Below are 27,086 nucleotides of genomic sequence, written 5' to 3'. Positions count from 1 at the left end.
AAATTCTACAGACAATGATGGCTTTATATAAATAAGCAATGTCATATGATATTTAACATATCTGAAGACCACAAGAAAATCACAGCAGAACTTTTAATTTATGGGTTTTTTTTAATGTTTACTAGGCATTCAATAACTGTTGTTCTCTGGGTAATGTACAGAATATAATTAAAACAAGTGCAAATTCATGGAATGCAGAAATACTAAGTCTGTAAATTGAAACAAACGTAATATAAAACAGAAAGTTAAAACCAATCCAAATGAAAGATATAGGGACTAACATTATTTTTAAAAGCCTATGAAAATGAAATGGATTTTGACTACTCTCCAAATCACATGGAGGTAGGCAGCAATGAAAAGAGCCTAGCGGCACTCTGAAAAAGACACTGCTCATATGCCTACCCCATCTCAACATGCAGGGAAACTCAAAGAACAGTCTCTATTTTTCATCTCTGGACAGTCAAGTACACATGTGCAGGAGGAAAACGCTGGGGAACTCCAGCATATAATAGGTGAGGTCAGATGAGAGATCTTAGGTATTTCAAACATACTGAACTGGGGGAAACTGTTCTCAGTTCCTCAAATGATGTAAGTAATGAAGGGCTCAAGTTAACTAATACTCACAACCAACATTTTGTCAATATTCTTCAACTGTCATCTATACTGTATTCCGTATTTCAGGAAAACAATGAGTTCTCATCAGGGTTTGGATTTCTTTCCTATTTCTCCAATTATTTTCTGCAGAAACATGGAATATACCAGAATGCAAAATCCCATAACCTGATTATGCCCTTGGGAAAACTGAGTTCAGTGTAAGAAAGAAACAGTTAAGGCCCTTAAATATTTGGGAAGGGGGGCGTAAGGGGGAATATATTGTTGGGAACTGCTGAAATCTGAGGCCAGATTTCCTACTCACTTAGTTTTGAACCTCAGGAGAAACAAATTGAGAGATACAGCACTTCAACTATTCTCCATTCATATTTTACGTGTCAAATGACTTCCTTAAGATTCTAAACATATGTTATGTTTAGAGAAGAAAGTCACTATTTCAGCATAACGTGACCTATGTTTGTTGTGAGGCTACAGGATGGCCCATGAAGAAAGGAATAATATAGCTATGTTAGGAACCTTTAGTGGATTTTAAATCTTACAAATAAATAAATACGGGTGTAATGTGTTTGTGTGTAATGCACACACATTAGTATACTTACATACTTGTGTAAATAAATGTAATTAATTTGCTATTTTTTTCCACTGAAAAATATCAATTCACGAAAGTATTGGCTTTATCTTAACTAGATACAGCCAGCTACCTGAAGCCAGCTAGGTAACCTTGGGCCAACACTCTCCCTCAGCCCTAGGAAGCAATGACAAGCCACTTCCTAAAATCTTTTCTAGAAAACTGCAGTCCCAGGAGTCAACACTGACTCATAGGTGTGCACACACACAAAATATATAGGGCAAAAGGCTAAAAACTGGGTGCACCAAATGGGCTTACAATTTAATTTATTCCTATACTATCTAACAAAGGTGATTAACATGTATATGATGGATGGAATATCCCCATTCATACTGATCTTTCTCTAGTCTTCTTGGTATCACAGTTTTTAGTACAGTTTTTAAAAGATAACTATTTCTAATGTAGAACTTTATATTTCTAAGGTACACTTTTATTCTATATTCACCCACTCCCCTTTCACACCACTTGTCCTGTATATAACTTTCACTTTTGTTACATCAAACAACTAAAAAAAAGCATATCTTTGTCCTAATATACACAAATTTCACTTCAGGAAAAGGGAATGAAACTGAAATGTTTACTTTGCAAGTAGTTACTGGTCGTTGGACAGATACAGATATGCAGGATACGCCCCCATGCTTAGAATGCTTCCAAAGACAAAAGGACTTCCACCAGAGATAAATCAATCATGATAAACAAGCATCTGCTACTCAAAATGGCAGGTGCACATCTAGTTTTCCCTCTGCAAAATCAGTGATGTCACATTGCTCTATAGTGCCAATGGCATGGATATGCAGAATATTATGATTCATGACGTGGGGCTACATCACAGCTTTATTAAAAGACAATGGTAGGTTCCCTACCAATGGCCTATGCCTATAGACACAATAAATCTACATGGACTTCTCCCAATCTGTTGTCCTTCAGATATGTTGAATTGTAATTACCATAATCCTAATATTTATGCTGAATGGGATAGCAAGAGTTGTAGAACTGGCATATCTGGAAGACTCTGGGCTACAGAAATAAAAAAGGATAAAGGGATAACATGTTTTTGTGAAGCTGCTCATTTGCACATTTATTAATATTGCTATAAACATACAGCAATTATTACAATGCTATTGTGCTAGCATAACATTTTGTAGAGGAAGAAGCTGTAAAAGAAAAGCATTTCATTGAACCGTAAAACATATTTCCTGTTCCGGTATAAGACTGCTTTTTTCAGGAAGGAAAAATAAGAACTCAGGATCCAAGTCCTAAAACACATCACTGAAGTTGAAGCAGGAGAAAAAAATAAAACATTTCAGCATATTCTACTTGAGCAATGGAGCATGAGTAACTAATGGAGGCTTTTCGTGGTCTGGTGAGTTTAAGCTATGAGCTGAAAGTTTAACTGTTAATGCACTTGGGATGTGTGCAAATGTACATTAAAAGAGCATTCAACAATTTTTCTTCTCATGGGGTAAAGCCAGTTTATTCCCACATTTGCTGTCTTATAGTGAATACAGATGTTCACAATAGCAGGTCTCGCATTGTCTCAATCTCATTATTGTCCTTCCCCTGTGTTTCACAAAGGTGGCTTGCTATTTCTATTTTTAAAGCACTTACAATTTTTTAAAAACCTGCCTCTCGTTTAAAACCAAACCTAGAACTGTTGCAGAATTAAGGACAATGATGGAATCACGGTGCTCAGCCAAGTTTTATGATCAATACGCAAAACTACTTTCATCTTGACAGAACTTATCATCAGGAAATGGGCACATAATTGTTATACACGTGTGTACGCCCATGCACTCCTGAGCTGCTTTTGAATCCCAAGCTGGCCATTAGCAAAGGGAGAGGAGAGGCAGGCAAATAAAGCTAGTTGAGGTCAGAACAACTGCCAAGGAATAAAGCAGATAACTGACCATAGCAACCTCAGAAGAGGTGGCTGGCATACACCCTGAGAGGTCGGGCGGGGGAGGGGCAGCTGTTTCCATCTTACTTGTTGTAAGCCTGGATGTGGTGATTAAAGCATGTGATGAAATGGCAGCCAGACAAAGCAAGAAAACCTACTGCTGACAGGAAATTCAGATTCTGCTCAGCACAGAAGGCAACTGAATAGCAATCATAAGAGAATGCTAAAGGAAATCCACGCTAGGGGCAAAGCAAGCACACCCTTAAGCACCAAGTATGGCTGTCAAGAAGGGGAACCAGGTCCTCTTGAACAAAGGTCATTTACGATGCAAAAGAATCTTACTTTTTAAACACCAGAGTTTGCAGTGATGCAAAGTTGTATCCAGGGCCAGTTATACAGAGAGAAAGAGAGAGAAAGTCAGCCAGCCAACCAACCTTGAATGAATTATGCTCTCCAAAGTTATGCAAATTGCTAATTTTTAAAAAACTTGCTTTTCAGGCATCCTGGGCTAGAATCTTGCAAATTTGTTTCCCCACACACTAACTACTAGAGGTGGACAGGAGATGAACACCTCCAAAAATTTCAAATAACGATGACAATTCTAAGGAATCAACAATACAAGAGCAAGAGTTCACACAAGACTCTACCTTGGATTTAACATTTTCCATGCAAAGGCTCCTTTTAAAATAATGGATTCCTTTTAAATTCTTCCAAATTTAAAAAGCAGCATCAACAAGAGGGAGAAAGAGGCAATTTTTATGAAATCAACAACTACTGGCATTTTTCAAGCACACCTCTGTAACAAGGGATAAAAATTAGTTCTTTAAAAATAAGAGTTCAACTTACAAGCAAAATTCCTAATCCTAGTTGTCTACACTGCATAAACTAAAGGGGACATTTGCAAAAGAGAAAATAGGGAGAAAATTGAGCTTACTTAACCCATCTTTTGACACAACTTTTTCTGAGCAATCCTGCCTTATTTTATGGAGATACTGATGGACACTAGGGCTTCTTGAATGCTGCAGTGCAGTGCAATAACAAAAGAGTATGTGTGACCATGAATAAAACTCATGATTACGCGGGACTTGAGTTAACAAGAAACAAATATACCATTAACTGTTGATTTATGTATCAGATAAAACAATAACACAACCTTAAAATTTTATAAAATAAAATGGATAAAAATACTGAACATTTATGCAATTGACTACTGGTATAATTCAGGTAGCCCTCAGTTAAAGATCATTCAGGAGACTTACACCCAGCCCTCAAAGTTGCAGCTGTTGCAGCATCCCTTCAGTCACATGATCACAATTCGGAAATGGATTTTTATACTTGCATATTTATTTTACAAAATGTTTAAATTGATCTATTAAAAGCTATTATATCGAAACATTGATAAAATTTTTATGCAGGTAGTCCTCACTTACTGACCACACGTTCAGCAACTGTTTGAAGCTGCGACAGTGCTGAACAAGTGGTACTTACAACCGGTCCTCGAAGTTCTGGCCATCACAGTGCCCCCGCACTCACACAACTGCAATTTGGGCACTTGGCAACTGGCTCACAATTATGATGGTTGCAGCATCCTACAGTCACGTGATCACCATTTGCAACCTTCACTGCCAGCTTCTGACAAGCAAAGTCAATGGGGAAGCCAGCAGGAGGTCACAAATGGCAATCATGTGACATCATGCCTAATGACTGTGCAGGATTCACCTAACAACCACAAGTGGAACTGCCAGAACTGCCAGTGTAAGTTGTCGTGGTCACATGATGTCATTCTTTACAGCCATGTCACTTAATGACAGAGTTCCCAATCCCACTTACCATTGATAACCAAGGACTACCTGTATTACATGACAGATTGGCAGAAATGGCAGAGATGTGCATTTATACCTGTGAGAAGAAAAACCCAACTACTGGCAGCAATGCCAATGGACTCAATACATCTCTGTTGAGATTCTCTGCAGAAATGGGAGTCCTATTTCAATTGCATTGAAAAAAAAACTTCTGTGAAATACATTACACATTAAAGCAAATTACAGATAGTCCTCGGGTTACAACAGCAATTGGGACCAGGACTGCCATTGCTAAGTGATGCGGTCACAAATTGTGACTTTATGTGACATCGCCTAGTGACAACAATCCAGGCAGTCCCAGTTGCCATCGTAACCCCAAGATGCGCAGGTCATTAAATAGGAAGTGGCAGGAATCCCAGGTAAGGAGTGTGGTGGTGCCGCGAGGGGGAGGCCCTGTGCAGCCTGCATACAAACTGGGGGAGTGGGTGCTCTGGTTGTGAGCCCAGGGAGGCCAAGGAAAAGAGGGCACAGCACAATATGCAGGAAAGCCAGGCGGGACTTACCAGAGAGACTTGTGACCTTCCCTGCCTGCTTCCCCACTGACTTTGTTTGTGGGAAGCCAGCAAGGAAGGACGCAAATTGTGATCCCATGATTGCAGGACGCTGCAACCATCTTAAGTGCAAGCTGATTGCCAAGTGCTCAAATTGTGATCATGTGATGCGGGGGCACTGCGACAGCCACTTACCAATGCTGTCACAACTTCAAACAGTTCCTGAACATGTGGTCAGTAAGTGAGGACTACCTGCATAAAAAATTTATCAACATTTTGATGTAATAGATTTTAATAGATCAATTGAAACATTTTGTAAAATAAATATGCAAGTATAAAAATCCATTTCCAAGTTACATTATATAACATAAAACATTTTAAAGAATGTAAGGTTTTGCTGGTTCATAAGAAATGGAAGCATTTGGAAACAGATTCATAAGCTTAGTAGTACAGGTAGTCTTCAATTAGCAACCACAACTGGGACTGGTAACTCAGTTGTTAAACAAAGTGGTCACCAAGTGAAACCGCAACTGTGCTTATGATCTTACTTCAGCTTTCCAGACCTGCAAAGGTCGTAAATGCAAGGATTGGTCACAAAGTTACTTTTTCATCACCACTGTAACTGCAAATGGTCGCTGTATAAGGCAGTCACTGAGCAAAAGTCTGACCTTGACTACCCCTGCCTGATGCAAAATACTCAAAACAGTTGGGATACAGTCCCTTTAAGTTGCTCATTACTCCAGAATTTCCAGTGCTATAGGAGAAAGAAGTCTTACTTATCAATGTGACCTTTCTACACTTGGCTGGAAAATAGGAGCTCAGAACCAGGAGAAAAAGTTGGGTGCAGAAAGGAGTTGCAAGGAAAACCAATGGGAAAAAAGTTTAGCAGTTCTGCTGCTGCCTGCAACTTCTAACATACAATCACTCACACAAAGCACAATGGAAGGAAACCCATTTTTGCTGCCAAACATATAGTTTTAAACTGAGATGATCAGCAGAAGTCTACTGCCTTTTATTTTAAAAAAAGGTAAAGCCTCCCTTGAAATTAGTCCCAACTTTTGTGACTACATATCCATGTAGTTTCCCTGGTAAGATTACAGAAGTGGTTTGCCATTGCTTTGATAAGCCGAACCACAATTTGGGATCACTAGGATGCTGCCCTTCTCTTTCTACCAACCTTCTGTTGTATTGTCACACCAAGTCAGGACTAAATTTGGAGCTGAAAAGGGTAAACAAGAGTTTTAAGTTTGGATGCTGGGTGGCCAATTTAAAGATTTCTGAGCACCTCAGTATTATACAGTCCAAACATTCTCCAGCTTTTTTCCCAGGTAGAGTTGGAAAGAAAATCAGGATCACCTTGCAATTTCTGCCTGCCCAGTTGTGTAAGTCCAAGAAAAAGAAGGCTTGAATTCTTCTCACACTGGGTGTGGTGAGCCTAAAATGTGGAAGCTGCATTATCAGAAATGCAAATGCTTTACCAGATAGCCTATAGATTTTAATGCACAGGAAGGCAATGAAAAAGAACAGATCAATAAATAATAAGTCCTATATCTTAGCAACTGATCTTGTCATGCATATATAGCAAGATAGAAAGTTCAAGAGTTAAAGATGTTCTTGAGAGTTACCTATGATCTATGGAAGATTTCTGCATGCATTTGATAGTCTTACTTCAGAGTTAGATATGTCAACAAGCAAAATGTGTTGGTTTTAAGCAAATTTGTGCAACTTAACTGCCCACATGAAAAATGCCTCACACATGCTCTCAAAAAATCAGGTAGCACTTTCAGTTAATGTTGGATGCTGAAGATGTCAAAAGCGATACATAATTTCAACAGTGGGAGGCAAAAGTCCCGGCTTTGGGATGCATGCTCTGCCCTTGTTCTTTGCATTGTGATGTTGCACACATGCCCAAAAAGGACAGAGTATGAAGCACAATATTACTTTTATCAATACTGAACCCTTTTGGTAAGACTGCAATAACTATTTTGATTTCAAATCATTTTGCATACCACTCATCGGCAGAGTTAGACCTGATCAACAGGAATTCCAGGGATGTAAGCTAGACTGGAACCAAAACACAAAAGGCAGCAGCAACTACTTCAGTACTCATGCCAAGAAAGCTACATGGAGCACTGTACACATGAGTCTGACCTGAAGGAGACTTCACTTACCAGAAACATGATATTGGCCAACAGGGCCCTTATCTCAAATCTGTTTCCCAAGACGCCAAACTCACTACCGAAAGCCCTGACCAATCAAGGAACGTTAAGGGAATCGTATCTTATTTTCAAAACTTAATTACCATGGGAAGGAAAGACCAAATGGCGATCTTGCCTTCCCCCATATTCTGCAACCTCAGAAAATTCAGACTAGGAGAAAAGCTTCCACTGATACCAGTAAGGTACCTACCTGAACTTAATTGTGTTGCTTTTAAGGGGACACAAATGGAGAAAAAAGAGTGAATCTTCTCCTCCCTGTATGCTACCTCAATGCAAGATAATAAAGCTTAGGGGGAAAAATCCATTTGTTGCTTTGGAGTATTTTGTCCATACTCAAAGCCATCCATTACACTGTTACTACTCTTACCTTCCGATCAGAAACTTAAAGCAATGATTGGAATATTGTATCATTGGAGGACAGGGAGACACAAACTCAATTTTCCTCCAAGAAAGGTGTTTATATAAGCTCGGAGAAAACAGTGTGCAAAATGACACATTTTAAAGGAAAAAAAGTAGAACTACTCTTCCATTCCCAAACTTTTAAGAGATTTCTCTTACACGTGGGCAAAGCTAGCAGCCAATCTTTTCAATCCAGAAATTATGGAGATGGAACAACAGCCCTCCAAGTTATAGTAATAACCTTATTCCCATGCTTAGTTTCAATGTAGGGCTCAACCTACATACAGGATGCAGGAAATTAATCAATCATACATAAAACAGCATTCAACCAAATGAAGTATTTTGCCTTCAATCCATCTCCATGCTATAAATAGCAATGAACTCATTTTAACACAGGATAAATTACTAGTCCAACAGAACCCCAAACCAAGAACATCCTGTAGTGCAGGAAAGAGAATATTTAGTACAGCTGCCTGTAAGCACACAGATGGTGCTGGACCCTTTTCTTCAGATAAAATTAACTCTTAAGTGTTTTCTCTGGTTTGGCATCTTCTAAAACATCTGAGCATTACCATCCCAACAATAAGCACGTGGTCTGGTAGTAGTGACTTGTTAATTAATTCCCCCCCCCGCACTCTGCAAGATTCTTCACACACAAAATGGGACAAGTGTAAATAGCCATAATGGATACATTCTAATCACTATTTGATTTTATATGTAACATTTAGTCTTTGTAATGTCTGCCAAATTCTCCATACTGCACTGCTAAAAGTAATGCATTAAAAAGTGGGACCAAATAACTGATTTTCTTGAAACTCTCTGAATTCAAGAAGATACTTTTTTAAAGGATTTTTTTATTTATACTCTACTCTGCTGCGCTGGTTCAGAATGATTAACAGCAAGGTTCTTTTTGCTAAAGGCAAATAGTCTTATCTCTTAGAGCAGGGGTCACAGGAGATAGATTGGAATCAACTAGGAGGCTTCTGATTTGCAACAGATCAACAAGAATGAATTGTTTAACAGCAGCAACAGTAAAATTATTCTTCTTCACTCTAAAACAGCTAAAATGAAGGAAACCTGTTTTGGGGGAAAGGAGATAAACAGAACGGGTTTCTGTGTTTAAGTTCTATGACTTCTGTTCAAATCTGGACCAGAAAACAACCTCCAAGGTTTAGAATTCTTTATTTTTAATCCTGTGAAGAGAGAGAGAGTAGATCTTAAGTTTGTTGTCTAAATCAAAGTACATCACACAAGCTTGAAATCTGCTTTTCCCTGCTCTGGAGACTTGCAGACTAAGGAAATCAAATAGTTAGAGGAATGTAAAACACTAAATGAAAATGTTATTGTAAATATAAAATCAGTTCTTTAAAAGCAAAATGCAATGCCTACATCACATAGTGAATAACCAGTTCCAAAATGACATTCAAAGGACTGCTTTTCAAAGGCAGCTATCTGTTAAACAATGTTTTTAAATGGGCAGTACAAGGTGGGCTGAGTATACTATTGGTAGCTAGGATCTGTCCCAATCTTTGCTTGCCAGAAAGAACTAAACAGTGCCCAGCTCCACTGCATGTACAAAAGCCATCTAGGTAGTCCCCAGGTTAAGAACACCCAGTTTAAGGATGACCCATAGTTAAGATCAGAGCCTACTGTAGCAAAATTTGAGTTAAATACACAACATTTCGAGTTAAATAGACAATTTATTCATTGCACCATACTACTTATACAGTATTTTACAATAATACTGTTCCAGCTTACATACAAATTCAACTAATGGACAGACCTTGGGAATGGAACTCATTCTTAAACTGGGGACTACCTGTACACTTTACACTGGTGGTCAAATTTTAACACAGGAATCTTCATCACACTGGAGCTCAGTAGGCTCATTTAGGAAGCAGAAGCTAGATTATATGGCACACATGGCTTAGTCCTCTGAAACAAGGAATGGCCAAGGAGCTCAGAACAAACAATCAGGGAAGCATCACTACTACCTCCCAGCATCTATGCTTGAGTTGGCTGCTTTACTCCACTGAATGACAAAGTTTATCCAACTAAAGATGTTCTAGAGCTCTACCAAGAGGTAGATGCATTAACATTCAAAGGTCCTACAATGCTCCTCTTCTATACTTAACACCACCAGTAGCCAGTAAGTACATAGCTGAAAACAAGTTGCACTGATGAAACAATCCCTTTAAAACCAGAAAAAAAAAAATGGGGAAAACAGCATTCTGAGACAGATTTCCTTCTCTTAGTCTTTCCAAGTGGTCAGAGATAAAAAGCACACCTTATACACATACAATCCCATGCTCTTGTGCTTAGTTCAAATAAACTATACAATTTGGTGACTGCACCACATGCTTCACCACACCTCTGTTCAAATCAACTGAATTAATTAGAAATTACTATCACTTGACCAATTTAGTGAGGATCTGGAAGAAAAAAAATTACTCTAAGAAATTGTCTTTATATCATGAATTTGTATTTGGCTAACCTATGTGCCTGAAAAGCAAATAAGACAAATAAAAGCCATTCTACTGGTGGTGCCCAAAGTAGCCAAAGTGAAAATGAACAATGGGAGTCTGCAATTGTGAGTTGCAATGCTTGTGACATGTTTGTTTTCCTGCCTGAAATCAACCAAGCATATATTTTCAGCAAGTGCAAAACTGTAGCAGCCTTTGAAGAAAAAGTCAAAGGATTAGAGCAGCAAATGGCCACACTTTAACTGTTAACAAAAAAACAGGATTTATCAAAAGGAAGTTTTATCAAAGACAGCTATCCATATGAAGACAGTTAAACAGAACAAGGAAGCTGGATAGAGGGTAACAGGCAGATACAAGAAATGCAGATGACATTCTGCATCACTGGAACTCAGGCCCTTCAATTTTCAAGCCCTCGCAGATGACAAAGGCCCTCAGCATTCAGGAGAAAAAAAGACACAAGATAATGAGGGATAATTATAAATTTCCAAAGAGGACGCAACTGTACCCTGTAATAAGAGCCATGGTAGTTGGTGACTCACTACTATCAGGAATTGAGATGAAATATACTGACCAGACCCATCAGTTTGTGAAGAGTGCTTTCTCCCAGGAGCAATATGGAGGTGACAGAACTATTTCTAAGACATGTCAAGCCCACTGACAACACTTCTTAACACTTATGGGGGATAAACAATATTACAAAGAGAAGCTAAAACGATGTCACCATAGTCTTTGAAAAACTTAGAAGTTTAATGTGGTGTTCTTTTTTTATCCTTACTTCTGGAAGAAGACCAAAAAGGAAAAGAATACTGCAAATCAATCACTGGCTATAAAAAAAAAAAAAGATGTCAACTGGAGATATTTAATTTTTTGAACTATGGTCTGAATTATGGAAATGATGGCCTTCCAGCATGAAAGGACTGTGCCCACAAGGACTGGTAAAATCTGTTTTGCCAAAGCACAGTGAGCTTGATTAGGAGAACTTTAAATTTGATTCTGTGGTGGGTGAAAATGAAAACCATGAAGTAAGGATCTCTGACAGACCTGTACACTGTAGAAAGTGGGAGTACTGCGGAAATGGGAACTCTCAAATTACTAAATAAAAATCAGAAAGAACATTGGCTCATAAACTTCACAGCCAAGACTGCGTATTCACTAATGCCCAGAATATCAGAAATAAACAAGATGAATTTGAGCTTTTACTTCAGAAAGACAAATATTATTTAATAAATACAATGGAGACCCGGTGGGATGTCCCATGACTGGAAATAGCAATTAAATGACATAATTTGTTTAAAAGAAACATAAGTAAAAGAAATGGAGGATGAGTTGCACTCCATGTTAAAAATATCCATTCCAGTTCAGAATTCCAAATAAAGAGATGTGGTAAAGCTATAGAGAGCACATGAATTTTAAAAAAACCTAAACGAATAAATAAAAGCAACTTTGTTTTTGGTGTTTAGTATCACACACCTGACTACAGAGTAGAAGCATTAAGTGACAGGAGATTTAATTACCCAACATCTGTTGGGAAACACTCTGCCAAGCACTGTCCTTCAAGGAACTTCATGACTTGTGCTGCAAACAGTTTTTCTTTGAGAGGGTAGAGGAACATACAAAAGGATGAGAAATCTTTGACCTAATTCTTGTCAATAGTGAAGACTTAGTTGAGGAAGGAGTAGTAGCAGGAACACTGGGGAAGCGACAAGATAATGCTGGATTTCCTGATTTTTAAGGACAACTAAAACTGACATTGTCAAATGCATAAATTTGACTTTAAAAAGCATATTCAATAAATTCAGAGCATTGCTAAGTACAATTCCTTGGCAAAAGCCAATGGGAAAATAATTTTAAGATGGCTCAGAAATCCTAAAAAACATGCTAAAAGCCCAGTGCAAACAATTCCAATGAGGGAAAAAAGATGGAGGCCAGCAGAAGCAGCTAATATGGCTACACAAAAAAAAAATAGATATACCCCTTCATCAGATCTTCACTAACTGAGGTATAGGACTAAAGCTTGAGATTGATTAAAAAAAAAGAACCAAAACCAGATGACTGGGGAAAAGCAAATATCCTAATCTTCAAAAAGAGAAAAAAGGAAGATCAAGGAGGTCTGACACTAATACGTGGCAAAATTTTAAAGCAGAATTTAAAGAGACTGAACTCAAAGCATCTTGCAAATAATACAGGGTCATTATCAGAAGTCATATGGATTTGTCAAAAATAGCAAAATAGTGTGGAAACTTGCCACACTAACTTCATCTAATTTTCCAATCAGTAACTTTCTTAATAGATTGTGGGAACATCGTACATATAATATATCTTGATTCCAACAAAACATTTGATAAAGTACCTCATGACGTGCTGATTAGCAAGCTGCTTAAGTGCTATATCGCATGAGACTTAACTGGCTGGCACAAAAATTGTAATCAGTGAATTCTCATCAGTGATTCCTTATCAAATTAGAAAACAGTATCACCCCTAGGCCTTCTATATTTTTACTATCACACAGACTAAGAGATGGAGGTAATGCTTACCCTAGTTTGCAGATGATACAAGGTCGGGTACATACATGCATACAAACCCATCACACTATTCCCTTTCAAAGTTATGCAGAATACACAAAAGGAGCAAGAAATAATATGCCAAAAAATTAAAGTCATGAAATAAGGAAACAAAACACAGACTGCTTACACCAGTACCATCTACTCTGCCTTTCCGTACCTTTCTATCTTTGCAAACCATCTTTACTTCCCCCAGGTTGGGGTACATTGCTTCACACTATATACAGTCTTTTGTTCTTTATTTTCATCTTTCTTTCTGAGAATTTCATCAACTCCATCAAATCACTACTTTCTTGATCTTCTTTCTTTTAACCATTCACTCTTTATTATTACAATTTGATCCTCATTTATTCTTTCTACATGATCCAAACATCTTAACATATTTCTTAACACCTTATCACATTTCTTTCATACCCGGTCACTCAGTTCTGTATTCAGTCCACCTTCATTCAACACCCATTCATTCATGACCCTACTGCTTCTTGGTTTACCACACACACACTTCTTAAGTACCTCATTCCCATTACATTTATCCTGAAGTGCAGGTTTTAAAAATAAAGGCTAAAAGAGACAAATGCAAAGTTCTTCCCCTTGCAAACAGAAATCAAGCACACATTATAGAGTGAGAGATACCCGGCTTGGCAATAGTACTTTTAAAATGAATCTTGGACTTGGTCACAAATGTATGAGTTACCTATGTGATGTGCATACTAAAAAGATAATCAAAATTTTAGGTTAAATTGAAATATAGTTTTCAAATGCCAGAAGAAATTACTCCACCCTATTTTTTATTAATTAAAGCCACCATAAGCATTACATACAATTTTGGGCACCACACATTAAGAAGGATTCAGTGAACCCTGAATAGGTTCAGAGGAGGGCAATGAAAACGAACAGGGAACTGAAAAGTAAGTCCTAGGAAAGGAGCTTGTGAAAACAGGGTATGTTTAGTCATGAGAAAAAAACAAGCAAGGAAGGATATGGGAGCATTCTTCAAATACCTTAAAGGCTGTCAAACAGAAAATGGCCAAGACCTTTTTCCTTACATCTTATAGTGCAGGGTGTGGAATGGCAGCTTTAAGTTACAGCACAGCAGAATCAAGTTTGACTGCTAAGATAAGCTTCCTAAGGATAGAAATGACCTAACAGTGGAGCCAGTCTGAGAGATGGCACGCTCTTTACCAGACGCGTTCAAGCTGAGACGGGAGAGTCATCTAGTAGGGATGGTTGGACTCCTGCAAGCTGGGGAAGACTGGCATACAGACTTATACTACTGACATCTCTAAAAGGCTGCACTGCCAGATTCAATGGCCACTTGCTATAATTTTCCCACATTTTTTAAAGAAACAGATAAAATAATGTTTTCCATATTTCTGGTCTGCAAAGTTGCCAGCGAATTTTTCAATTCTAATCTTTTTTGGCACAAACTATTACATGTTTTATAATATATTAGGTCCTTTGTCCATCTTCTGCTGTCTCCTACATGCCTTCATTTCAAAATGGGAAGCCTCTGGGGAAAAAAATAAAGTACAAAAAGATATTGGGGTGGCAAAAATCCATGGTTGTGCAAGCGGGCCTCCAATGACATAAAGTGAGTTTCTTCTTCTGCTCCCACACGATCCCTTACTCTATTCCACACAGTCCCCCAATGCTTCAGAAGAGATGAGGGGAGCATGCAGAAAGGAGAAAGCTATCGGTGTGCAGGGAAAAGGAACCTTCCAGTAGTTCAGTTGAGTCCAGTTACTGAACTCAATTCTGTCATGTCCATTACACTGCAACTGCAGAATAGGGCATTATTCACACTGGAATTTCGAAGAGTTGACTGAAAAGCAAGCATTATGTAATACTTTGTGTAATTTCCCTATTCAAAAAAACCCGGAGAAGAAGCAAGGCCCCTTGGCCAGTAATTGGAATCTAAGTAAAATTCTGTTTTGTTTTTTAAATTTGTTGAACATGACTATTTTCATTTGCAGAATTTTGGAGGAGATTCTGTAATGTTTATAGCTATAGGCCTGACCAACTTCCATCAGACTATGTTGAAAGTCACTTCACTTTAGATTTCTAGGAAAACCTGTTTCCTACTCTATTTGTCAGGACTGCATGCACAACCTAGATTGTTGCCAAACTGTAGAAGCTGCAACAGTGCTGATGCTTCAGAAAAAAATACAAAAGCTTCTCAAGCCTCCCAATGCATACCCAACAGAATCAGTTCTGATTCTGATCCTAGGATTTAAGAAATCCCATGGCTTTAGTGTTTCCTGCTCTTGCTCCAACCTCCACTGTATTTATGATCTCTACTTGCCAAGAATGCACAAATTTTTAAACATCTTCTGATGCTTCTTTAGATTCTTAATTCCTTATGGGGTGGGTTCTGAGACTTCAATCATCATCAGACTATTGCAGATTCTTGCTAGTCCAAATCTGTGTGGCTGATCATCTCTAGGACCAACTGCAACTGAATCAACAAAGCTTTTCCTGCAGAATACTAAACTGGCACTGTGATTATTTTATCACTATGGCCTTAGAACTAAACCCACATTTTGTAATAGTGTATCCTATCTTCTCTGTCACTGTTCTCTATGCTTTGCTTTATCTGGATTTGCCCCCAGTTTTCATCTGCTCTACAGCCAGATGTGCACATGTACACACACCAAAAAATGCCAGAATATGGCAAAGTAAAAAGAAAAAAGCTAGGAGGAGAGAAGCAACTAGGGAAGAGTAAGGTTATAAGCACAGCTGGTGCCAGAACTAGAGCTGAGCAAAGCCATAGGGATGGCAGGTGCTGAGCAAAGAATTACATTTGAGGCGCTGAAAATCAGTATGCTCTTCAATGTATTTTTAAAATAACTGTCAAAATGGGAAAGTCACAATACAATTGTCAGGATACTGAATAATCTATATTGTCTAGATACAACTACTTCCCATAGTAAAGCACATGTAATTCAGAAAAGGAATACAGGAGTATTTCTGTGGACAACAGCAATAGGCTTAGAAAAAAAATTGTCCCAACCACTGGAGAGTCACTGCCAGTAAAAGGTCCATTCCTGGACCAAATGAACATCATCTGGCTAATAAAAATCAGCTTTCAAAGTACAGAACCCTTATCATGACAGGGACAATCAACAGCAAGATTTAGACTCACATATTCCCCTTTCAGCAGCAACCGTATCATGAATCAAGACCTTTTCTGCTTTTATTAACCAAAGCATGTAGTTTCACAGAATCCAACAAACTGTCGAACCCTAACTAGAGTTGTTTGAAACAAACCACTGTCAAACTGTCTAGTTCGACTAGCAATATTTAAAATTTGATTTATCACACTGATGGGTTCAGGCATATGTTAACTTGAAATTAATCAAGACAGAAGCAGAAGTTTCCCAACTCCTCCTCACAGCTCCACTAAAAGAGAGCAGAAGAGGGGTGTGTTATTCCTAGGCTCCTTGCAGATCATTCTAGTAAATCAGTTACCTAAAATTAAATATCAATTAACTAAATATGCTGTATAGTGAAGACATTCTCATTTTAGCACTGTTTGCCACCATCTAAAACATATAACAGAACATTACCACCAGAACAATTCACATTTAAAATGTTTGAATTTTCCCATGCAAAGTTACTCATTCAAAGAGCTATTTCCATTCATGTCCCTAGTTACTACATTTAAATAATTCTTTTCATTTGCTGCATTAATTTCATTCAACAGTACTCTGAACAGTCATCTTCTCATAATGTGCTGTGCCAGCTTAAATTTACACAAGGTCATTGCCTAGAAACTGCAGAAAGTAGACTTTTGCTCTACATTATCCTGAAAAAATATGCCAGGGAGGTGTTTCCTAAACAACCTAAATTCTTTAACAAAGAATTTAACAAAGATATAAGCTCCTAGCTGCTCCTAATCCCTGCAGGTGTATGTGCCTTTGTATCCATTGATAAAATCACATTTTGCTTAAAAAAAAAAAAAAAAGGAAGGGAAGGGAAGGGAAGGGAAGGGAAGGGAAGAGAAGAGAAGAGAAGAGAAGAGAAGAGAAGAGAAGAGAAGAGAAGAGAAGAGAAGAGAAGAGAAGAGAAGAGAAGAGAAGAGAAGAGAAGAGAAGAGAAGGGAAGGGAAGGGAAGGGAAGGGAAGGGAAGGGAAGGGAAGGGAAGGGAAGGGATCATTGTTTTCTTCACAATTGCTGTGACCAAAACTACCAAAAAATATCCAACTTAAGAGTTTTGGGGTCAAGCAGCATTATAAATAAACCATCTACCTTGCCTTGCAATCTTATTTATTCTAGAGCAATCTGATGTTTCATAACATTAGATTTTGTTCACACCTGCAAAAATTATTTTAGTATAACAAATTCCTTGAAAAAGTGGAAGGTAAAAAAAGGTGGAGGATGTGCCAAACTATGAAACAGCAGTTTCTAGTATTATGAGCTGATGTTCCAAATTTTGCTCCATATTTGGGATAAAACATTGTTTCATGTATTCCAAAACCTGTGACAGAATGCAGACTTAGACAATCAATAAAATAACCTATATAGGCTCCCTCTTTGTGGCTGCAGGTGAGGCTAATTCCCAGGATGGTGGTTCATTTTTATTTATTATGACTACATATTATGACTACATAACTACATTATGAGTACTTCCAGTCCTTAAAACCTGATTTAACTGCAGCTCCTATACTGTTGTCCATCCTGCTCTAAAAGAATTTCACTCACTAGTCATGTATAGATAATCCAATCACAGTACTGTCAAAACAATGGTTTGTTGGAAGTTGTCCACCATGATTTCCAGGTCTTAATATAGCAAGAAACTATAAACTGCAGCTTTCAGATGTTTCGCCTTCTCTGTGAAGGGAAATGCAGTGATGCAGGAGACTCATCCATACTTTACTTATTAAAGTGATATTTGATCTTACAAACAACTTAGAAATGAAAATCAACTTTTCTGTGTCTTGTGGGGCATTGTGATTTTCTTCAATATAAAGTAGATCTTGATTTTTTTCAAAGTACAAATTCATCCATGTATTTAGTGTTTGGCAACTCCTTAGAAAGAACAGCAGGAACTGCACTTTTAGCTCTGATTTTCTTGGATTGTGTAGCTTTAAGTTAGACCTTACACAATCACTTTCAGTCACTGAGCCTGGCTTCCTGGATGTTGACACATGATGCACCAAAACAAATGGCATCGTAGCTATGTGTTACTTAAAAAGCAGGCCACTTCAGGCTTAAGTAATCATAATCTAAGATTTCAGCTAGATACAAGGATAAAAATCAATGATTTTTAAAATTTATTTTTCCCTTCTATTTAAGTTAGATTTTAAATATTCAGTTTAAGGAGATTTCAATTTTTTCCTAAAACACTTTGTAAAAAAGATCCAATACCATTGTGATTAAAAACCACTTGTAATTTAGCAGTATTTTTTTTATTTTTGAAGAAAGTTAATCAGAATAAGCACACACATGTGTACAGCAAAAGCCTGCTCAAGCATATTACAGCAAATATATATTCCAAATATCCATACTTATTTGAACTGTAATTAGTCCACCATCTAGTAAGATCAAAGTGCACAACAGCTTTGACAGTAAATAAAATAATCAAATCAGTTAATTAAAAAAAATCAATAATTGTGCTATAATGTACCGAATTCAGCTATCTACTAAAACAGAATTAAATTGTTTTAACTGAGTCTTCTGGGATTGAGATTTAAATCATAATTTGAAGTGCTTGGATGCAAAATATTCAAGCAGAAGCAAATGGATGACATTTTGGAGGGCTAAAAAAATTTGCAATATGAAATGATCTCTCTCATCTTTGTGTACACATATACATACACACAAACATCCTATCATAAATGTCATAAAATGAACAGGAGGTCTGTAACATAATTGTTATGCATATGCATTTTGTATTCTGGAACTGGTATAAAATAAAGTGAGTACAACTCATGAAAAAGCAATCAAGTTTGCAGATGCAGCTATGACAGATGCCCAATGGAGCTGCAAGAGGACAGTGCAACCTAGCCAACAGTAGCTGGAATCAAGGATCACAATGAGTAAGACACAACCTGATATGCAAATTCAGTACAGGAGCATTAATTCAAAGTGCAGTGTTGAGGGGTTGCACATGACTCATACGCATAAAAACACTCTTGAAAACACCTGTTGGCCTGATACACACTACAGAATTACAAACCCTATGTATCTGAATCTCTGATAATGCAAACATGATTTTTTTTAATCCTACCAGAACATGATAGTATATGGGAACAATAAAAAAAAGCTTCCACTGAGAACACTACATGCAATAAAGCATTATCAAGACACTGCATTCATTTTTTTTCCTATTTTTTCAACATGTTTTCTTATTTTTGAATATTTTTAGTAGGCAGGATTAGATATCATCCCAAATCAGACTGACAAACAATATGTGAATTGGACATGTGAGGAGAAACATAAAAGTTGAATGCACTGGGAATGGATCACTAAAGAAGTATGTCTGGACAAACAAGAAGTGATAGGGCTAAGAATGAATAGGTGATGAATGAATGTGAAACAAACACAAGTGAATTGACCAGTACAAAAACATAATGTTGAGGTGATGTGGTTATACAGAGAGAATAAATGAAGATCAAATTGCAAAACAACTACATGCAGGAAGACTAAACAGGTTGAGAGGAAGGAGAAGACTGAAATAACTGTGGTTGGATAAGATCTTTAAAAACACAGTTCAAAGGGACTTCTGGGGAAGAAATGGCGAACTGAAGACAGCTCCACTAAAAGCGAAGCCGACAATTGTGGTGGAATGAAGAGCTAGTGAGTTGACTGGCTCTTTTTAATTCCTCTCTGGACAAAGAGGACTTGAGATCACCCACAAGTGCTCCATACAGTTGCTCCTCGTAAGGAGACCGCAAAGACAGAGGTGTCTAGTGAGAGTTCTGGGAGATGAGAAAACAGCCATCTTTTTGCTCAAACCATGATCAGTGCCTTTGAAAGGACACTAAGTTTCCATACTTCCTTTTCTAATCACTTTCAGAAATTGCTTGTTAACTGTTTTTCAGCTATTAGGAATCTTTGGATCAACAAGTTTTACTGTACCAGGTGAGTTTCCTTCAATCCTTAGTGAAAGAAATTTTAAATACAAGTTTAAGGACTTAATTTTTTTTCATTTGGAATAAACAGCAAAAGGTGATTAGAACTTTGATTTTGGAAAGTTATAAATGGACTAAGGGTCCAGATGGATTTGAAATAAGAGTTTGGAATTAATTGTAAGAATCCATCCCATGGGAAAATACTTTTGTTTTGAATTCTCCTAAAAAAATGACAGAATGAGGCTTTGCAAGTTGGACACTAGAGGGAACCAGTAGTAACTAAATATTACAATTAAAGTAGAAAAACACTTAAATTTGACTAATACACAATGAAGCAAAATATTTTAACATTGGACATACTGAAGGATATTTTTGAACAATGGATTCAGAAGTTAATTTTAAGACTGTCTGCCTCTATAGATACACTGTGTCATGAAAGAGGAACAGGGAGAGACTGATCTGAAAATAGATTTAAAAATGGTAAGCTACAAGAATGATATGGAAAAAGATGCTACACTGGACATACAAAAGAAACTGGCTGATGTCTTAATAATTAAAAGGGTTAGACAAATAACAAGCCAAGACAGTGACCTGGATAATTTTCCTATATTGGATTTTCAAGAGAGACTTGTTAAATAAGCTTTGAATAATTTTGTGAGAAAGGGCAAAGAAAAAATGAAAAGAAATCAAGTGCATTATTTGAAAGGACTAAAGATCAAGATTGTTAAAAGTAAAAGGAAGGAATATAAAGTTGGTTTATTTTATCAAGGTTAAAATAGCTACGTTGTTATCTCTGGTAACCTTAATGGACTTTTGCTGATGAGCACTGAAATGATGAGATTTTAAGGGTTTGTTTATAGATAGATTGGATATGGGAAGAAGAAATCATTTGTTGTACTTTAAGAGGTGATAAGTTACTAAAATTGTTTATACTTGTGATGAAAGGGAAGCCATTTCTTTATATATTTCTTTTCTTTTTCTTTACTATATTCTTATTTTTTCTTTCTTTTGTATTTTTCTATTTTTTCATTTCTGCACTTATTTTTTTCTTTTAGTTTGTATTCATTTTTATCTTTTTAATTGTAACTTTTAATAAAATTACCATGAAAAAATAAAACAGAGTTTAAAGAACAAAAGGCAAAGTGGGTATACAGATGTGATAGAAGCAGGGATGGATTGTAAGGAGAGAAAGGCAAAGAGAGATGTATAAATTACATTAGATTTATATTTCCCTTCCATTTCATCTATCTCCTGCCTCCAGTTTATTTTATTGACTACTTATTATTCCAAAATCTTTTGGAATCAGACTCCAAATCACTTGTAATCATTGGCCATCTTTCTTTCTCCCAGAATACTTCCTGACACAAGAAGCCAGAAGATACTATTACAAAAGGAAAGGAAGAACGCAGAATAAATGCTGATGTTTTGCTTTTCAGTACTCTCAGCCAAACTAAAAAGGGCCCATTGCTGCCCAATAAAGTTTACAAGAGTTGATGCGCAGAAAGGAGGTCAGCATGGCATTAACGCTTTGAATGGGGAGTATAGGGGTGGATGGCCGATGATTAGAGGTGATTTGGAGTCTGATTCCAAAAGATTTTTTTTTAAAAAAAAATAGAGTGTCCGGGTCCTAATTCTGTGGATGTGGACATGTGTCTGCATTCAGTGTAGGTGATTCTCATTTTTAAGTGTGGGATGATTAGGTGATTCTAATTTTTAATTATGGGAACTATCAGTACCAACCTTTCCTGTTTTCCTGCATTAAAATTGTGAAAAAGATTGACCCTCCATCTAGCACTTAGGCTGGAAAAATTACAGAGTCGAGGCCTATGGCATCTGGGGTCTCGGCCTGTAGTGCTCCATCCATTAGGATGGATCAGTATACACTTTCACATGAAAAAGTGTAATGCTGTTCTTGGAGTCACAACTAGTTGTGAGGTCAAACCTGCCATCTATCTGTGACACTAAATGAGTCAGGTCTTGCTGACAGGAAATCTTTGCAGCGGTTTGAGTATCTCTGGACACAGCAACCAAGACATTCTGCTTTCTCCTTCTCACCCTACAGACCTTACTGTATTAAAGTCCCACCCCACACACACTTATAAGGCCCACTCGACAGACCCTTTCACGTAATATCTATGTAATATCAGATAAGGTCACTGCTCTCCATAACTTTAAGGCAAAAAGAGGTGCCATGAAATGCAGTAGAGTGCTTCAGTAAGGTCCTTTCACCCACTGATGGAAATTTCCAAACGGTCAATTATAAAAAGCAGTGAACTCCAGCAAGGATCAGAGCACGTAGCCTGTAACCAACAGCAGCACGGGAAGGACTAAGCATCCTGAATGTGAGCTGATGGGTGGTAGGCCCTGCCTGGAGTGGTGAGCAGGGGCTCGGTTAAGAAACAAATTTGGATTAAGTTCATTTTTAAATCTATTGGTCCACTTTTTAATCTTGCCAATTTCCTCAACTAAGGCAAAATGCCAGGATGCCTTTGGGTCTGCAACTGCTCCAGTTTCTTAGAACTCATGTTTCTCTGGCCATGAATAAACCCAGTTGCCTTTTGGAAACTCTTTCCTGCTGCTGCAGGCCAAAGAGCAGTTTAGTCAGGGTGGGGGAAGGGTGTCAGAGCAAGCTGACTGGGCGTGGAAGACAGCAGCAACTTCGGTTCTCCCCTCAGGCAATGGAAAGGGGTCAGTGGCAAAGAGGGAAAGTCTTGTCCCACATAGTTTCTAGCTGCAGGCACAGCAGGCAGCTGCATGGTGGTGCAACTATGCAACCCCCCCCCCCCCCCAGTCTGCAGCCCTATAGCTAAGCAGCAAACTGCAAAGGAAAGAAAAAAGTGCGTCTGCCACCACATGGGTAAATGGATAGCCCCAAATAAACCAACCAGGAATCAGCAGCAAATTCTGTTTACAAAATGATCTTCAAGTACAAGCGAATGCCACGACTCCTAACTTTTTTGCTGCTTATTCGGTGAACCACCTCAAGTGAGAGAGGAAGGTGAAACGAAGCCTTTCTCGCTGAAGAAAGCAGGCTTCGAGCACGACTCTTCTTTCCTGCCGACCGCATATTTTGGGTAAGGTCATCAGTACCAGAGCCAGCCAGCCTCCCTCCTTCCCTGCCTCCCTCTTCCCCCGCCCCCAGCTTCAGGCGCTGCAGGAGGCAGGCATGGAAGCGCCAGCCAGGCTCGCCCACTGTCCGGCAAGCCCTCGCGGGGAGCAGCGGAGGCAGAACAGCTGACAGCCCCTGCAGAGGCGCTCCTTGAGGGTCGGGCGCCGCTCTAATCCTCCGCCCGCTCGCGCAAGCAGAGCGGGGACGACGTGGAGGGTCAGCCAGACCCAGCAGCCTTCAACGCCTGGCTGGCTAGCTGCAGACACTACGGCTGTAACCTGGGAAACGAACCACCGATTAGGCGGCCCAGGGGGCGGATGGGGGGGAGGAGCTCGCGATCTTCAATGCAGTGGCCGACCGGGGGGGGGGAACGGAAAGAGACCCTGCAATAAATCCCGTGCGCTGAAAGCTGGCAGCTGTCGCCTTAAAGGGAGGGAAGGGGGGGGCGCTAAATCTTCCAAACAAAACTTTGCTCAGCAGCCACGAACCAAGCGCTCACTCCCCCCCCACGCACCCCCTCCCCCAAAAAACCAAGACCCAGGAAAAACGAGAATCGCCCGAACCTTCCTGGCGACTCCACTTCCAGATTCGGCGAGCAGCTCCGGCCGCTTCTCTTCCTGCTGAAGCAGAAAAGGCGCCGAGGTCTCTGCCCCGGGTTGGCTTTCGGGATCGAGGGAAGAGCCCGCCCTCTTCAGGGGACCTCCCGAAGCTGCTCTTTTGCCGCTGGCGCTGCTCAGAATCGCACGCGGCACACACCCCAAATCCCCCCTCGCTTTTTGTCTGGAGCCACTGATCTGAGACCAGCGTGGATGTGCTGCTGCGGCAGCAACACCTCCCCAGAAGGAACGCGGGGAGGGACGGAGGGAGGCGGCGCAGGAGGTGGAAGGGAGCCAGAGGACCTACGCCATCCACTCGGCGGCCCCCGAAGGGAAGGGAGATTATTTCACCGCCGCAAACTTTTCCGCAAGACTTTCCTCCTTCCCGCCCTGCGTCTGCATAGATAGTCAAGAGAAAAGGCCTCTTCAGATTGGTGCACCTACCAGAAGCTGAGCGGTCCGGAGCTGCAAGAGCAGCGGTCGTGACGCGCAGGGAGGAAGGAGACCTGCACCCGCCACCCCGGGCAGTCCGTGTGTGCGTGTTGCGCGCGCGCTGGCGCTAGCCGGATTAGAGAGGCAAATCCAGATCGTGCACGGCGGTGATGCTGGTGATCTCAACACCTGCCCCAAAGGTATCCTCGCTCAAAAAGGGACCTCAGGGTAGCCGACTCCCCGCCGAGCACAGTCAGGAGTGGCAGCGAAGCCCAGAGCAGGCGGCGGCGGCGGGCATATTAAGAAAGAGGTCGGAGCGGGCAAAGTCAGAATTGCAAACAAGTTGATAAAGCTAAAGATAGCTGACGAGAACAACTTGCCCTCCCTCCCTCGATCCCACGCCAGCAACTCCTCGGCAAACCCACCTCTACACCCTCGCTCTGCAAGTGCCGAGACAGGCGGACCACATTGCAAAGGGCTGCCTCTTGCTGCGGCCGCTATTGCTAATGCCCGGGGCTGTAAGCAAAACCCGGACCGGACTCTCAGAGCAGGCACCCATTCGGCTGCCTACTTTCTCCACCCCTTCTCCTGCAGCTCGCGCTTTCTCTGCCCTTGTGTTTAGCGCTCCGACCGTGAGTGTCCCCCGAGCCTCCGCCAAAGCCGCAAGTCTAGACTTCATTCCGCAGGAGTCGGTTTACTGGCCTTCCGAGGCTGCGGTTCGTTCTTTTTTGGGTTACGACCAATTAATCCAAACAGGCGCTGCTGTAGCGCCGCTATCCCCACCCGAATCCTTGCACCTTCTTCCTAATGCTCTTTTCGCCGTTCACTGTCTCCTTCCCCCCGCCGCCCCATCCTGAGAGAATTCCGACAGCAAGACTGTGGCAAGTTCTTCCCCTTTAAACACACACACACGCACGCAATCCAAAGTAGAGATGTAAAACTTCGAAGTATTAGTTGCCGGAGGTCGCTGAGGCTATATTGCACCACGCTCAGCCTTTGCAAGCCCACCAAAGCGAATATAGTTTTCGGAGAAAGGGACGAAGTTTCCACATCCTCACCGGAAGGCTGGCTTAGGCCACAAGCAGAGGCACTTCTAACAGAAGAGGTGAAAAAGGGATAGCTTGGAATAAACTAGCAACGAATGTAAACAAATAAATTAGCGTCAGATGTAAACAAAAGCCGGATCAAAGCGGAGCTTTGTGGCCGTTCACTTCGTCCTTTAGGAAGAAATCAGCTTTTGTTTACAGCTTCAAATCAGAATAATACTAATTTTTACCAGTGGCAGGAAAATAGGAGGACGGCGGGGCCCAAACCCTCCCTTACGTACCAGAATCAGGCAGGACCCAACCGTTTGGGTCAGCTTTTAGCTGGACTTCCTCAGCTGTCATATTCCCATAGCGGCTACGTGGGCGGACCCTTGACCCCTTTAGATTCCGGCAACCGCCTGGCCCCGAAAGGCACGGATCTGAGCCATTTTCTCTTCCTTCCACCACCAAGAGTTGCCACCTCTCCTTCCTCTCCCGTAAGGCTACTGGGCAAGCTGCAAATGGCATGGCTCCTCCCTCAAGGCTGGGACGTGATCGGCGCAGCATGGGTGGGCTCGGAAGAACCAGACACCCTTTCCCACGTAACTTTGAGCCCAGGAGGGGGAGCAGCGCCTTCGCAGCGCCTCCGCCCCGGGCAGGGGCTTTGGGTGCGTGACTCGCCCGCGTAGCTGTGCGGGATGGCGAGGGAGGGGCAGGAGTGGGCGATTCGTTCTCCGCAATCTGCATCGCCGTAGGACAGCAAATGCCCGAGAGATAGCGCTGAGCTCAGGCGAAGGAACGGCGTGCTGCAGTTATGAGCCAGTCCACCCAAATGTAGTTTCAATACCCATTGATTGCAGTACCGGAAAGTAAATTTAATTCGGTGCGATATCAGTGAGCCAGTGTCGTTTAGTTTAAGCACTCGAATCACTTCACGGATTCCAGTTTCTGCTACTGGATAGATAAATAAAACATATGTTAAGTGCATTAATAAAACAAGCAGCCCTAAGTGCTACAGAATAGATAAGCACATCTGACACAGGGCATCTGGTTGCCACGATGTATCATGCAGGCTATATAACAAGGGTGCTCTTTAGATGGTGAGCACCCTCAACCCTTTTTTGGCTTTCCAAATCCCTCTTGATATCATGCTCAAGTAGAGTTTTAAGTGTTTTATTAAATATTTTACTTGTTATAATGCCAAATTTTAGATTATATTTGTAACTTGCTATTTAAATACATTGATTGATATTACTGCTGTCAATTCATGTCTGATTTTTTGAATGAAAACATATTCTTTTTTCTCCAAGCTACCCAAACAACATGATGAATATATCTAACACGCACTGAAAAACAGCCAATTAATGAAAAGACAACATAAAACAGAAGAGAAACAAGAGTAAAAACAGGCAATAGAGAAAATAGGGCTCAGTCATTACCTGAACGTAGTAATTTGGCCTGGCCTCAAAGTGGGGGGGGGGGGGCCAAGATGCCAAGCTTCTTTCCTTGGCTGCAAATTCCAAGTTCTGAAGGCCGCTATCAAAAAGATTCCACACACACACACACACACACACACACACACACGTACGCACTCAGCATTCTTCAAATAGTGGTGACTAATAAAAAGGGCTTCACCCAAAGTTCTCAACATTCATATACATGAGTGGAAATGGATCTTCTGATGTCCTAGCTATTTCCA

At 40.1% G+C, this 27,086-nt stretch overlaps 1 protein-coding gene across 23 annotated transcripts in view; it reads right to left on the bottom strand.

Annotated features, from left to right (window-relative positions):
* CXXC5 (CXXC finger protein 5) overlaps positions 1 to 26,571 on the bottom strand; it is a 238,351-nt gene extending 211,780 nt beyond the window's left edge. For 5 of the 23 annotated variants that reach the window (XR_015794240.1, XR_015794241.1, XM_088131523.1 and 2 more), the window contains exon 1: positions 25,690 to 26,549. The gene's annotated coding sequence lies outside the window, so the exon portion shown is untranslated. The other 18 variants (XM_088131506.1, XM_088131504.1, XM_088131510.1 and 15 more) reach the window with 9 other exon arrangements.
* Between the last annotated feature and the right edge of the window lie 515 nt (positions 26,572 to 27,086).

The sequence above is a fragment of the Python bivittatus genome, unplaced genomic scaffold (genome assembly GCF_059951505.1).
Source record: "Python bivittatus isolate LINGU-HERP-01145 unplaced genomic scaffold, Pbiv_v1 ctg000960_np1212, whole genome shotgun sequence".
Taxonomy (NCBI): Eukaryota; Metazoa; Chordata; class Lepidosauria; order Squamata; family Pythonidae; genus Python; species Python bivittatus.
The sequence above is the reverse complement of the archived record's forward strand: the minus strand, read 5'-3'. Positions and strand labels throughout refer to the sequence as shown.